This window comes from Myotis brandtii, unplaced genomic scaffold, assembly GCF_000412655.1.
Source record: "Myotis brandtii unplaced genomic scaffold, ASM41265v1 scaffold11, whole genome shotgun sequence".
NCBI lineage: Eukaryota > Metazoa > Chordata > Mammalia > Chiroptera > Vespertilionidae > Myotis > Myotis brandtii.
The window spans coordinates 150,765-164,265 of record NW_005353752.1 but is presented as its reverse complement, the minus strand read 5'-3'; positions in this window follow the sequence as shown (position 1 = coordinate 164,265).

Here is a 13,501-nt window from a genome sequence, read left to right as displayed (position 1 = left end):
AGGAGTGGGGGGAAGGGGGACAATCAGTTTGCTTATTTCTTTGACCACTTTGTAGATACATATTTTAAGTTTCAACTCTACCATTTCATTTGTAGTCTGTTTTTTCTTCATTTAGATTTTTAATCATCTCTTTTTTCTCTTTGTTCATAGACTCATAACATGGCTCAAATATGCAGAGATGAAGTAGGGAAATAATGTTCCTGGATAGTGACTATCAGGTATGTTTGCAGAAGGCACAGACCAGACTTGCCTTGGACTCATGATTCATGTGATATGAGTTACCATCTAGATGACTGTGGTGGTTTGTTGTGTGATTCAAGAATACAAATATGATTGTGTAGTGAAAAGAAAAGTTAAAAAGAAATATATCTTTGTTATTTGATTTCAAGCATATTCATAAAGAGCCTTCAACACTGACAAAAGAGCAACACTCGGGCACTCTATTTGTCAAGTAACATCAAACATCTGGATGAAAACTGACAAAGAAGAATCAAGCAAATTATCTATCATTGAATAGTATGAAGTGAAGCACTCAGGTCTTTGGAAACATCAAACAATCTTTTGATGAATGTATCTCTCTTTGAAACTAAAATTCTATGGAGACTGCTTTGTGTTCTTACATAAAAATAATAGTGCCTATGACACAGAAGGACACAGAATTAGAGAGAAATTGAAGAACACTGGAAAAGCTGTCCCAAGGCCTGGCATATTTTTTGGCAGAGAAGACAGGAAACGGTGAGATTCTATAAGAAGTAATTCTTGGGAAATGGAATAACATGCACCACTATAGAGAGACTAACAGCTAACTTTACTGAGGGCTTGTTGGTATATAGTTATTCATAGTATTTTCTTACAATCCCTTATACTTCTGTGGTATCCAACAAGCAGAACAATGTGGATAAAATGGACAAATTCCTAGAAAAATACAATCTTCCAAAATTGAATGAGGAAGAATCAGAAAACCTGAATAGGCCAATAATAACTATTATAAAAATTGAAGCAGTTATCAAAAAAAAAAAAAAGCCCAACACATAAAAGCCCTGGTCCAGACGGCTTCACAGGGGAGTTGTACCAAACATTCAAAAAAGAACTAACATCTATCCTCCTTAAACTATTCCAAAAAAATCCAAGGGGAAGGAATGCTTCCAACCACTTTTTATGAAGCCAGCATTAGCCTAATTCCAAAACCAGATGAAGACACTACAAAGAAAGAGAATTACAGACCATTATTCCTAATGAAGATAGATACTAATATTCTCAACAAAATATTAGCAAATCAAATCCAGCAATACATTAAAAAGATCATACACCATGACCAAGTGGGATTTATTCTGGAGATGTAAGGCTATTGCAATATCATAAATCAATAAACATGATACATCACATAAACAAATTGGAAGACAAAAATCACATAATCACAACAATAAATGCAGAACAAGCATTGGACAAAATCAAACACCTATTTTTCCCCCTTTATTGATTAAGATATTACAAATGTGTCCTTATCCCCCCAATGTCCCCTCATCCCCCCAAACCTGCCTTCACCCTCACCCCTGTTGTCCACATCCATCACTTATGCTTATATGCATGCATACAAGTTCTTTGGTTGATCTCTCCCCCTCACCCCCACCCTCCCCTACCTTCCCTCTGAGCTTTGAGCATCTAATCAATGCTTCTCTGTCTCTACATCTGTTTTTGTTCATCGGTTTATGTTGTTCATTATAATCCACAAATGAGTGAGAGCATGTGATATTTATCTTTCTCTGACTGACTTATGTCACTTAGCATAATGCTCTCCAGCTCCACTTATGCTGTTGAAAATGGTAGGAGTTCCTTCCTTTTTACAGCAGTGAAAACATGCTCAAAGTCACTAATCATCCAAGAGATGCAAATCAAAATGACAATGAGGTACCATCTCACACTTGTCAGAATGGCTATCATCAATAAACCAACATGCATTTTTGATAAAAACGTCAGCAAAGTGGGAATAGAGGAATCATACCTCAACATAATAAAGGCCATATATGACAAACCTACAGCCAACATCATACTCAATGGGCAAAAACTAAAACATTTCCCCTAAGGATAGGAACAACACAGGGATGTCTGCTTTCACCACTCTTATTCAACATAGTACTGAAAATGCTAGCCACAGCGGTCAGACAAGAAGAAAACATAAAAGGCAACCAAATTAGAAAGGAGGAAGTAAACTCATATTATTTGCAGGTGACATGATATTATACATAGAAAAACCTACTAGATTTAATAGATGAATCTGGCAATGTAGCAGGATACAAAACTAACACCCAGAAATTGATGGCATTTTTGTACACCAATAATGAATTCTCAGAAAGAGAAACTAAGCAAACAATCCCATTTACCATTGCAAAGTTCTTTATTTCACCTTCATTTTTGAATGATAGTCTTGCTGGATAGATTAGTCTCAGATTCAGTCCCTTGGTTTTCATTACTTTGTATACCTGCAACCATGGCCACTTTACTTGTAAGTTCATTGGGCAATGACAAGATAAGGGAAAAAGGCTAACTATTCTGTCCATTTGATTATTAAAATCCTCCTCTTCTGTGGTCACCATTTAGTGAGCACTCTCATGGAACACAGATATTTTCACACTTTTTTTTTTACCCATTCAGAGAAGTCTATCCACATAAATCTTTCCCAGATTTCTTTGTTGTCTATTTTCCAATCATGTTCTTTTCAAATCTTGACCATCCAGTAAAACCACAAGCCACAGCCCATGAATCGATTTATAATCACATGTCTGGCCATTTCTCCTTCCAGGCAAAGTGAACAACCAGGTGTACTGCTCAAAGTTCTGCCCATTGGGAAGATTTCTCTTCACCATTGGATGGTGCTTGTATGCCACCCAGAGCCATCCATAAACTAAGCCCAAGTCTTCCTTCCTTTCATTACTGATCATAGGGGCTTGCCATGAGGTTAAAGGTGCAGCCTACAAAAGAGAAGGCAGTGTGTGAGAGAAGGCCACAGTGAGGACCATAGCATCTAGGTCACTTTTCTTGTAACTTACTTGTGGATTGGGGCCTACTTGGACCCAATCATATATATACCACTTCCATTTGGTGATGGAGTGCTGTTCAGCCCACCCAACTTTATAGTTTGGTGGGTCAGGTAACACCCAGTTCATGAGAGACAGCTCAGGTTACATGGTAACCAATGGTTAAGTGTTCAGTCTCTACTGAAGCCCAGTAACAGGCCCAGAACTGATTCTCTAAAGAACAGTATTTATCTTCAGGGAACGACAGAACATTGTCCCCTGATCCTAAAGGCTGACTCTGCAATTCACTTGTAAGGCCTGCCAAAGGGTCTAAAGTATCCTTATCTGCCACCAACACTTCAAACACTTATCTGCTGAATACTATGGCCCAATGTGTAAGGTAGCCTGAATATGTTGAAGAGCCTTTCCTTGTGGATCCCAGCTGAAATCAAACTGCATCTGATGGGTCTTAATGACAAGGATGAAAAAAATGGCATTTTCCAGATCAATAGCTGCATATCAGATACCATTAAATGTGTTAATTTGATCAAACAATGAAACCACATCTAGTACAGCAACTGCAATTAAAGACAATAGCTAGTTAAACTTATAGTAACCCACTGTCATTCTCCAAGATCCAACTGTTTTCTGCATAGAACAAATCACTAATTTGAATGGGAATGTGGTGGGAATTCCACACCTGCATTTTTCAAGTCCTTGATGGTGAAAATAATCTCTGCAATCTCTACAGGAACGTGGTATTGCTTTTTGAATTAATATTTTTCTAGGTAGAGGCAGTTATAATGGCTTCAACTTCACCTTTCCCACCATAATAAGCCTGACTCTAAAGGTGAGGAAACCAATGTGGGGATTCTGCCAAGCTGCTGAGTATGTCTATTCCAGTTATTCCTTTCACAGCTGGGGAAATAACCACAGGATGTGTTCAGGGACACACTAAACCTGCTTTGAGATGGACCTAAGCTAAAACTTTATTAATCACCTGACCTCCATAAGTCCCTACTCTGCTGGTGAACCACAGTGACATGTTGGGTCTCCTTGAACTGGGGACAACTCAGAGACAGTACCCAATTGTCCCCAAAGGTTTTAATTATTTCTTTTTGCCCAGTATACATTTATCCCAGTAAAAAGCTGTTGGTCCTTGTGAGGAAGGCTGTGAAAAAGATTTATAGTATAAATTTTCAGTATTGTATCAGGGTTTTCCTCAAGGAAATTGCCTTTTTTTCTTTGTACTATTCACTCAAGGATATGTTTTTATTGATTTTAGAGAAAGGGGAAGGGAGAGAGATGGGAGGAAGCATTGATGTGAGAGAGAAACATCAATCAGTTGCCTTCCATATGCCCTGAACCAAGGAGTGAACCTGCAATATAGTTATGTGCCCTGACTGAAAATCTAACCCACAACCTTTTGGTGTATGAAACAATGCTCCAACCAACTGAGCCACTGGGTCAGGGTGGAGTGCCTATTCTTTATTCAAGAAGTTCTAGATCTGAGAATTGGTCCAAATTCATTGAGAAGATGTGACTCTCAGTTTCTGTGATTCAGATTAGACTTTTTTACTTGACCTAGAACTTTTCTGCTTGTACAGCTCAAGTAATAATTTAGTAGGCTTTCTATCTATTTCACATCTAGGAGCACTCTCACCAACTAGCCAATGCTGTAGATCTATGAGTCAGACTAACTGACTCTGTGCCTACCTCGCCTCTTGTGACTGAGTACTGCTTTAGGTTTCCCAATTCAGTGATAGCAGATTCTATGGGAAGGCCTGACCTGCAGAGAACCACTGTGGAGCTCCTCAAGGATGATATATTTTCCCTAACAAATTTATTTCTCATAGTTGGAATGAAAGGTGTGTTTTATGGAGACTAAATGTAAATGAATAGGTCCTAAATGACAAGTTCATCCTAACATTCCAAATTCCCTAAGCTTTTGAATGCCATCGTCTACAATAAACCAAAGCAGGTCCAGCATTTCCAGTTTGCTCACTATAGGCCACCTTTTGATTCATGTGTAGTCAACCAATCACACAAACTACTAGAGCCTCTCCTAACCCCTCAAGCTACCATATTGAAAGGAGAATCACTGTTCAGTGAGCCAATATTTATAATTCACCCCAATCTAAATGTATGTTTCTTCCACTATTATCCCACACCCTTATCCATTTCCATACATATTTCTTGGATTTTGTGTCTGTATAAATCATAATACTCAACTTTTAGAATGTAGCACAACTTATCTTGAGGCACACTTTGTATTAATCTTTAGGGACCTGCTGAGATTTAAGTCTAATTATAGGTCCAGAAGCAAAAGGGGAGTGATGAGGGTGGGTTCAGAGGAGAATCACCAGGGTCCTGCATGGAAAGTCTCTACACTTTTCTTAGTCAATGCAGGCTTAATTCCCCCTGACAGAGATGGAAAGGCTGCTTCTACTGGCAAAGAAGGTTCATCAGAATTTAGGGACTCCATGTCCACAGCTTTATCAAGGTCTTCCCACACATCCCCATTCCAACTTTTAGGATACCATTCCTTCCCAACCAGTGCCCTCATTTAAACTGTATATAACCTTCAAGGCTTTGTAGCTCAGCAACTTACAGGATGAGATTCTGGGTTTGGTTTTCAGCAATCTCTGTCTGGTGATTACAGGAAACGGAAGACATGGAAGCCCTTAGGTCATTTATGTGGAACTTGAGATAGGAATTCAACTACCTGAACTTACTCTTTTCTTTCCCCACTTTGTCCAACACCATTAGGAGCAACCAGCCAATATTATTATACCCATTAGTTTGACACAAGCTTGTTTGAACGTAACAAGAAACTTTACTTCTTATACTGTTTGATTAGGACTATTCAGTGGTAATATTTTGAGTATTTCTATTTCGAGATCATGCAATAGACTATATGTGATCCCTTTACTACTGGCAATTGAGTCAATAGAGTTTTTAAATATAATTAAATTATATTGCCAGGAACCCCAGAATAAAGTCTGAAGAGTTACCCTTAAGATTCTGTTCCTTTAGCCAAAACCGGTTTGGCTCAGTGGATAGAGCGTCGGCCTGCAGACTGAAAGGTCCCAGGTTCGATTCCGGTCAAGGGCATGTACCTGGGTTGCAGGCACATCCCCAGTGGGAGATGTGCAGGAGGCAGCTGATCGATGTTTCTCTCTCATCGATGTTTCTAACTCTCTATCTCTCTCCCTTCCTCTCTGTAAAAAATCAATAAAATATATTTAAAAAAAGAAAAAGATTCTGTTCCTATAGAATCACCTTTAGTACCAAAATCAGTATAAGTCCAGTTTTTTCCAAGAAACAAAATCAATAGGATGTGTGTAATAGTGATATCCAGAGTATATATGGAGATTTATTACATGAAATTGGTTCATGCAATTATGGAGGCTGGCAAGTCCAAATTTTCAGTGTGGGCTGGCAGACGAAAGACCCAGGAGAGCCAAGGTGCAGTTCAGTCTGAAGGCCATCTTCTGCAAGGTTTCCTCCTCTCTCTGGGGAGGCCAGTCTTTTTGTTCTATTCAGATTTTCAGTGATTGGATGAGGGCCCATCCATAATATAGGGGACAATCTACTTATTCAAAGTTCACAAATTTAAATGTTAATCTCATCCCCAAAACACCCTCTAAGTTGATACATAAAATTAAGTATCACATCTGGGGAACTTTACAAAATACTGATGCTTGAGTCTCATCCTCAGTGGTTTCATTTCATTGGTTTAAATGAGTTCTGAGCATCCAGATATTTAAAAGTCTCTCCAGTGATGCTATTGTGCTGCTAAAGTTAAGGACCTCTTGATTAGATCAATTGAGAGTTACATCCTTGGGACTGGAGATGGGTCCTGGAAGCGCAGGACCTCCTAATGCCTGAACAAAATTGAGATTAGTAAGAAATAAGCAGGTATCAGTACCACAGCATCTAGATTGAGATTAAGAATTTACCATCTCTGCCACAGGTTTTGAAAATAAATTCTGTTTCTAATTGATTTTATTACTCATTAATATCTTCTATCATCCTTATTTTATATGGCTATTTAAATTAATTAAAATACATAAAATTAAATATTCAGTTTCTTAATCAAACTAGCTTCTTTTTAAGTACTCAGTATGACATGTGGCTAGTAACTAGTGTGTCAGACAGTGGACATATAAGATATCTCATCTTTGCAGAGTTTTTGGGCAGCTCTGATATAGCACTGTCTCTGTGCTAAAACTGAAGCGAGAGATAAAAACACACTATTGCCCTAAGGATTTCAAGATGGTAGCAAATTAAGTGGAAGTTACAATGACATTATCCCAAGGTGAAACTGGAATTACAACTAAAATATAGAAATATTATCCTGAATAACCAACTGAAGACTAGCTGGAGAGAACCCTCAACCAAGGATATAAGGTGGGGAGCACATAGAGACTAGGAGGAAGTGCAGAGGTGCAAAAAGAATGCTGGGGCTCCCACAGGCAGCAGCTGAAGTTCCAGAGTGATATCTCAGTTGAAGGTGGTTCCCACTGAGAACGCTGGGTTCTAAACCCCGAGTGGGGCTCCCCAGCCCAGAGCACCAGAACTGAGAAAGGTGCCCACATAACATCTGGCTTTAAAAAGCAGCAGGGTATCTGTCTGCCAGAGAGAGATGTCTAGAAATGCAGGCACAATCTTAAAGAGCCAACACACAAAATTTCATATTCAGTCACTCACCTTGGTCTTGAGCAGAGGGAGAGCAGAGTGGACTAGAGCTGTGTAAGGAGATTCCAGGGTTGGTGGCTCTGGGGATAGAGCTCAGAGGGCAGCCACATGGTTTCCTATGCTGAGTCATTCCCCCATGCTGCAGAAGACATCTTTCTCAAGCAGAGCTTCACTAGCCAGGCAGCTTTTACCTGGGGAGATAGCAATTGTGCCAGCCATTGGAAAACCTCTCACTCCACCCTATGGAGTTTACACCTTGCTATGGTCTACAGCCTGAGGCTCACTAAGAGACAGAATGGCAATCAGCCTTCAGGCAGAGATGGATCTCTATATATTTTGAGTCTTTGCCTGATCTGCTTCTGGGCCTGGGGATATAAAAAGCAGACTTTGAGGTAAATCTTAGTCCTTTCCAAAGGCACCCACCTCCAACAAAGGAAGTCACAAGTTGTGGATCACTGATAGCTCCAAACAGGGCACTCAGAGCCAGTCTGACTATGTCCTGCACTAGAGACCCTCCAAAAAGACTGAGTCATAGTAGATCTACATAATACATAGAAACAAACCCAAATAGGCAGCCAAAATAGGTAGACAAAAACAAGCCCCAAATGAACAAAAAGAGAATTCTCCAGAAGAAGAGCTAACTGAAATGGAGATAAGCAATTTATCAGTTATAGAGCTCAGAGTAATGAATACAAGGATGCTCAAAAGCATGAGAAAAGTTATAGAAACTATGAAAAATGACCCATCAGAAATGAAGAATGACATAGCAGTAATAAAGAATACATTGGAAGGAATAAACAGCAGATTAGAGGAAGCTGAGGATTGGATGAGTGAATTAGAAGACAAGATAGAAAATATCATTGAATCAGAGACACCCCCCCCCCAAAAAACAAACAAACAAACAAACAAAAAAAAAAAACAAGAGGACCTTTGGGACATTAAATATAACAATATTCATATCATAGGAGTGCCAGAAGGTGAAGAAACTGAGCAAAGGATAGAGATCCTGTTTTTGAAGAAATAATGGCAGAAAACTCCCCAAACCTAGGAAGGAAAAAGTCACATGAGTTCAGGAGGTACAGAGAGTCCCATGCAAGAAGAATCCAAACAGGACAGTGCCCAGGGACATCATAATTAAAATGCCAAATATTAAAGATAAAGAGAGAATCATACAGGCAGCAAGACAAAAGTAATGTGTTTCCTACAAGGGAGCTCCAAACAGGCTATCAGCTGATTTCTCAAAAGAAACACCAAAGGCCATAAGGGGATGGCATAAAGTATTCAAGATAATGAAAAGCAAGGATCTGAAACCAAGACTACTCTATCCATCTATCATTCTAAATAGATGTGGAAATAAAGAGCTTCCAAGAAAAAATAAAAAGGCTAAAGAAGTGTATCAACACCAAACAAGCATTGCAAGAAATGTTAAAGGGACTGCTGTAAAAGGAAGAAGATTGATGGCGGCTAATTTGCATATACCGGCTGGGAGTGAAGACTGAAGACATCGTAGAAGGAAGCCAAGCAATGGAGCCGAGGTAGCAGAGACAGACGGGAGAGAAGTGGCAGAGACGGGCGGGGTAGGAGCCCCAGAGACGGGCTGGGTAGGAGCCACAGAGAAGGGCGGGATAGGAGCCGCAGAGAAGGGCAGGGTAGGAGTCGCAGAGACGGGAGCGAAGCCCTATTCTTGCAGGAATCCTCCTGCAACAGGCCTCTAGTAAGAGAGAGAGAGAGAGAGAGAGAGAGAAACATAGGCAAAAAGAATAAAAATGGCAAAAATAAGTACCTATCAATAATAACATCAATGTAAATGGATTAAATGCTCCAATAAAAAGGCATAGGGTAGCTGAATGCATAAGAAAACTTGATCCCTACAAGAGACCCACCTTAGAACAAAAGACTCACACAGGATGAGAGTAAAGGGATGGAAAAGAATTGTCCATGAAAATGGAAATGGAAAAAAGACACTGGGGTGGCAATACTCATATCAGATAAAATAGACTTCAAAATAAAGGCTAATAAAAGAAACAATCAAGATCACTACATAATATTAGAGGGATCAATCCAACAAGAGGATAAAACACAGGTAAATGCATATATACCCATTATAGGACCACCTAAATATATAAAAAATCTTCTGGAGGATTTTGAGGGAGAGATCAACAGCAAAACAGTCATAGTAGGTGACTTTAACAAACCACTGACTTCACTGGATAGACCATCCAGGAAAAAAAAAAGTCAACAAAGAAACAGTCTGAATAACACAGTAGATCAGATGGATTTAACTGACAGAGAACATTTCACCACAAAGCTTCAGAATATACATTCTTCTCAAGTGCATATTCTCAAAGATAGATGACATGTTAGAATGCAAAACAATTTTCTACAAGTTCAATAAGACTGAAATTATATTAAGCATCTTCTTAGATCACAATGGCATGAAATTAGAAATCAACTAAAGTAAAAACACTCGATTTTTTCAAAAATGGCGGCAGAGTAGATGGAAGTGTCCCAAGCTTTGTCCTGGAGCAGATAGAATGAGCAGCTGAAACGAATATTATCCAACCTGAATTGGCAAAGAAGACAGCTGGTGAGACAATTTGCAGCTGGGAAGGGCAGAGGATCCCTGGAGAAAGGTAAAATCAAGAATCTGGGCAGGAGAGTCTGCCAGACCTCTGAGCCCAGAGGGTCAGAGTGAAACCGCATGGCACCAAGCTGCGTCCCTAGGGACAGGCACAGCATCTGACTATGGAAAGAAGGTCCACAGGACTGCTGGAGGCAGGGGATTCTAGATCTGGGTCCACAGGCAGATCCCAGAGGGGGAAGCCTGAAGGGCTGACCAGACCGCACAGTGCTGGGAGAAGAGGAGCTTGCAGAGGCACAGTCTTTCCCCTCTCTGTGGCCTGTGCCTTTCTTTACTGAACCTAGTTCATAGGACTTTTCGGATACAGACACTTATTCCGTGGCTGAGGTGCGGGAGAAGGTTCGGACTTGTGGAGTCTGAGGAGAGGCTGGGGAGAGGAGGGGTTCCAGGAGAAGTAGCAGCAAGTCTGGCGCTGAGTCATACCTGAGCCCAGGACCTGGGCAGCCATTTTGTCCTGAAGAGATAGCCCCGCCCTCCAGTCTCCAGGCAACCAATACAGCCACACCCAGATACTACCCTGAATAAAACAAAGGATTAAAAACAAACAAACAAAAAATCTGAATAGTCCCTGAAAGTCCACAGGGAATGGCCTAAAGAGAGGCCTTCAGTCCCTGCAACAGGAAATTGAGAAACCCCAGATAATGCAGAAGACTGGGATCTTAAGCCAGCCAAAGGAACGACATTTCACTTTTTCATTTTTATTTTATTTTTATTTTTTATTATTATTTTGTTATGTCTTTTTTTCTTCTTTTCTTTGTTTTCCTTTTTTTGTTTTTTTGCTTTATCTTCTATCTCTTTTCACATTATTTTTCCATCACTCTATTTTATTTTGTTTTTATTTGCTATTTTTTTATTTTTATACTTTTTTTAAAATCAATTTTTTGTAAATTTATTATTTTTATTATGTTTTTCTCATTCTCTTTCTTCTTATCCACGCATCCCTTTTCTACTTTCTCTATACTGAATTGAGGTCTTCCCCATACTCATCCAATTCTTAATCTTATTTTCTGTATTTAAACTCAGCTTCTACAGATTCTGCCCCCATCCTCTTTGCCAGGTGTTTGGTGTTTGTATTTTTTTGGTTTATCTATTGGTTCTGTGGTGTTTTCTCCATATATATATATTCCTTTTTCTTTACTCTCTTATCTTTTTTTCTTTCTTCCTTATCATTTGTGCTCTCTTTTCCCTCCCCTAATTCTCTTTTCTCAGGTGGTCACTTATATTGGGGTTATCGGTGTCATGAGTACATTCATGCTTTGCTCCCTTTGTGTCATGTCTTTTCAAGGTGAATTTTATCCTGTCTGGCCAGTGTGCTAGAGAGCAAGCCACATAACCAGACACCTGGAGAGGAAACTCCATCCACGAACGGGTCAATAACACTTCAGACCCAACTACAGAGGCAGGAAGAAGGCAGCAGTGAGGGAGAGAGTGTGAGTGAGTGAGGGAGCATAAGAGAAGTGTGTGGTCTGGGGAGTGTGTGTGTGTGTGTGTGTGTGTGTGTGTGTGTGTATGTGGCACAGTTAGATCCCGCAGGACCTTTGGGGGCAGGCTAACTGTGCTCACCTAACTAGGAAGCCTCTGCTATTGTTGCAAACAGTACCAGGAGGCCGGCTCTTCCTCATAGGCCTAGCTTTTTTGAAGGGGAGAGCTGTTGTAACTGGGAGCCCAGGCTCACCTCCACCCAGGGTGCCCTCAGATAACTCCTGGGACTCTACAGCCACCCCTGCCAGGGACCTTCTACCTCGACTGTGGTCCCAGAGTCATTGAGTCTCCAGCCACCATGAGCACAGGCTCCTGTGACTTTTGAAGTGTACTCCCCTCTGACCGGCCCAATGCTTTAGCCCAGGGCACTCCAACCATACAAGCAGCAGACATGTGCACAGCCCACTCCTGTCCAAGGAGCAGCAGCCAAGCAAGCAGCCCACCCCAGGACTAAGAGCATCAGCCTCACGTGGCCTGCCCCTGTCTAAGGAGCAACAGCTGTGTGAGTGGACCATTCCCCCATCCGAGGAGCAGCAACCATGGGAGCAGTCTGAGGAGCAGCAGCCTCACAAGCAGCCTGCCCACAACTGAGGAGCAGCAGCCCCGTGCAGCCCGCCCCCATCTGAGAGGCAGCAGCTGTGCACAGCCCACATGCTACACCTGTCCGAGGAGCAGCAGCTGCATGAGAAACCTGGCCCATCTGAGGAGCAGCAGCTATGTGAGCAGCCCGCCCCCATCTGAGGAGCAGAAGCTGCACAAACAGACCTCCCCCATCCAAGGAGCAGCAACTGTGCAAGCAGCCTGCACCCATATGAGGAGCAGCACCCCTGCAAACAACCTGCCCCTCTCCAAGGAGCAGCAGCCTCACGAGCAGTCCTCCCCATCCAAGGAACAGCAGCAGTGCACAGCCAGCCCCCGTTCAAGGAGCAGCAGCCACGTGAGAAGCCTGCCCCCATCTTAGGTACAGCAGCTGTGCGAGCAGCCTCCCCCCACCAGCCAGAAGAGCCACCACTGCTGTGAACAGCCCCCACCAGAGGAGCTGCTGCCAACTGAGGAGCAGCCACTACCACAACTCCCCAAGGAGTAAACGCAGCCTAAGGAGCCACTGCCACCCATGGAGCAGGCCCTGCATGACTCAACATCTAGATCAATCGGTGAGATAAAAAATGGGTAGATAAAGAAACCCCCAAAGGAAAGAAAAGGAGGAATCACCAGAAAAACAGCTCAGTGAAACAGAGGCATGCAATATGTCAGGAAAAGAATGTAGAATAAGGGTCATACAATTCATAAACAGGATGGATGAAAAAATCAATAACTTATGTAAGAATCAAGAAGAAATGGATGAAAAAAATCAACAACTTATGTAAGAATCAAGGAAAAATAAAGAGTGATAGAGCTGCAATAAAAAACACCATGGAAAGTTTCAACAGTAGACTAGGAGAAGCAGAGGACCGAATTAGCGAATTAGAAGACAGGGAAGCAAAACACACCCAAACTGAATTGCAATTGGAGAAAAAATTAAAAGACAGTAGGAGAGCCTAAGGGAGTTATGGGACAACATGAAACAAAGCAACATACGAATAATAGGGGTGCCAGAACAACAGAAAGAGGAACAAGGGTTAGAAAACCCATTTAAAGAAATAATGTCAGAAAACTTCCCTGA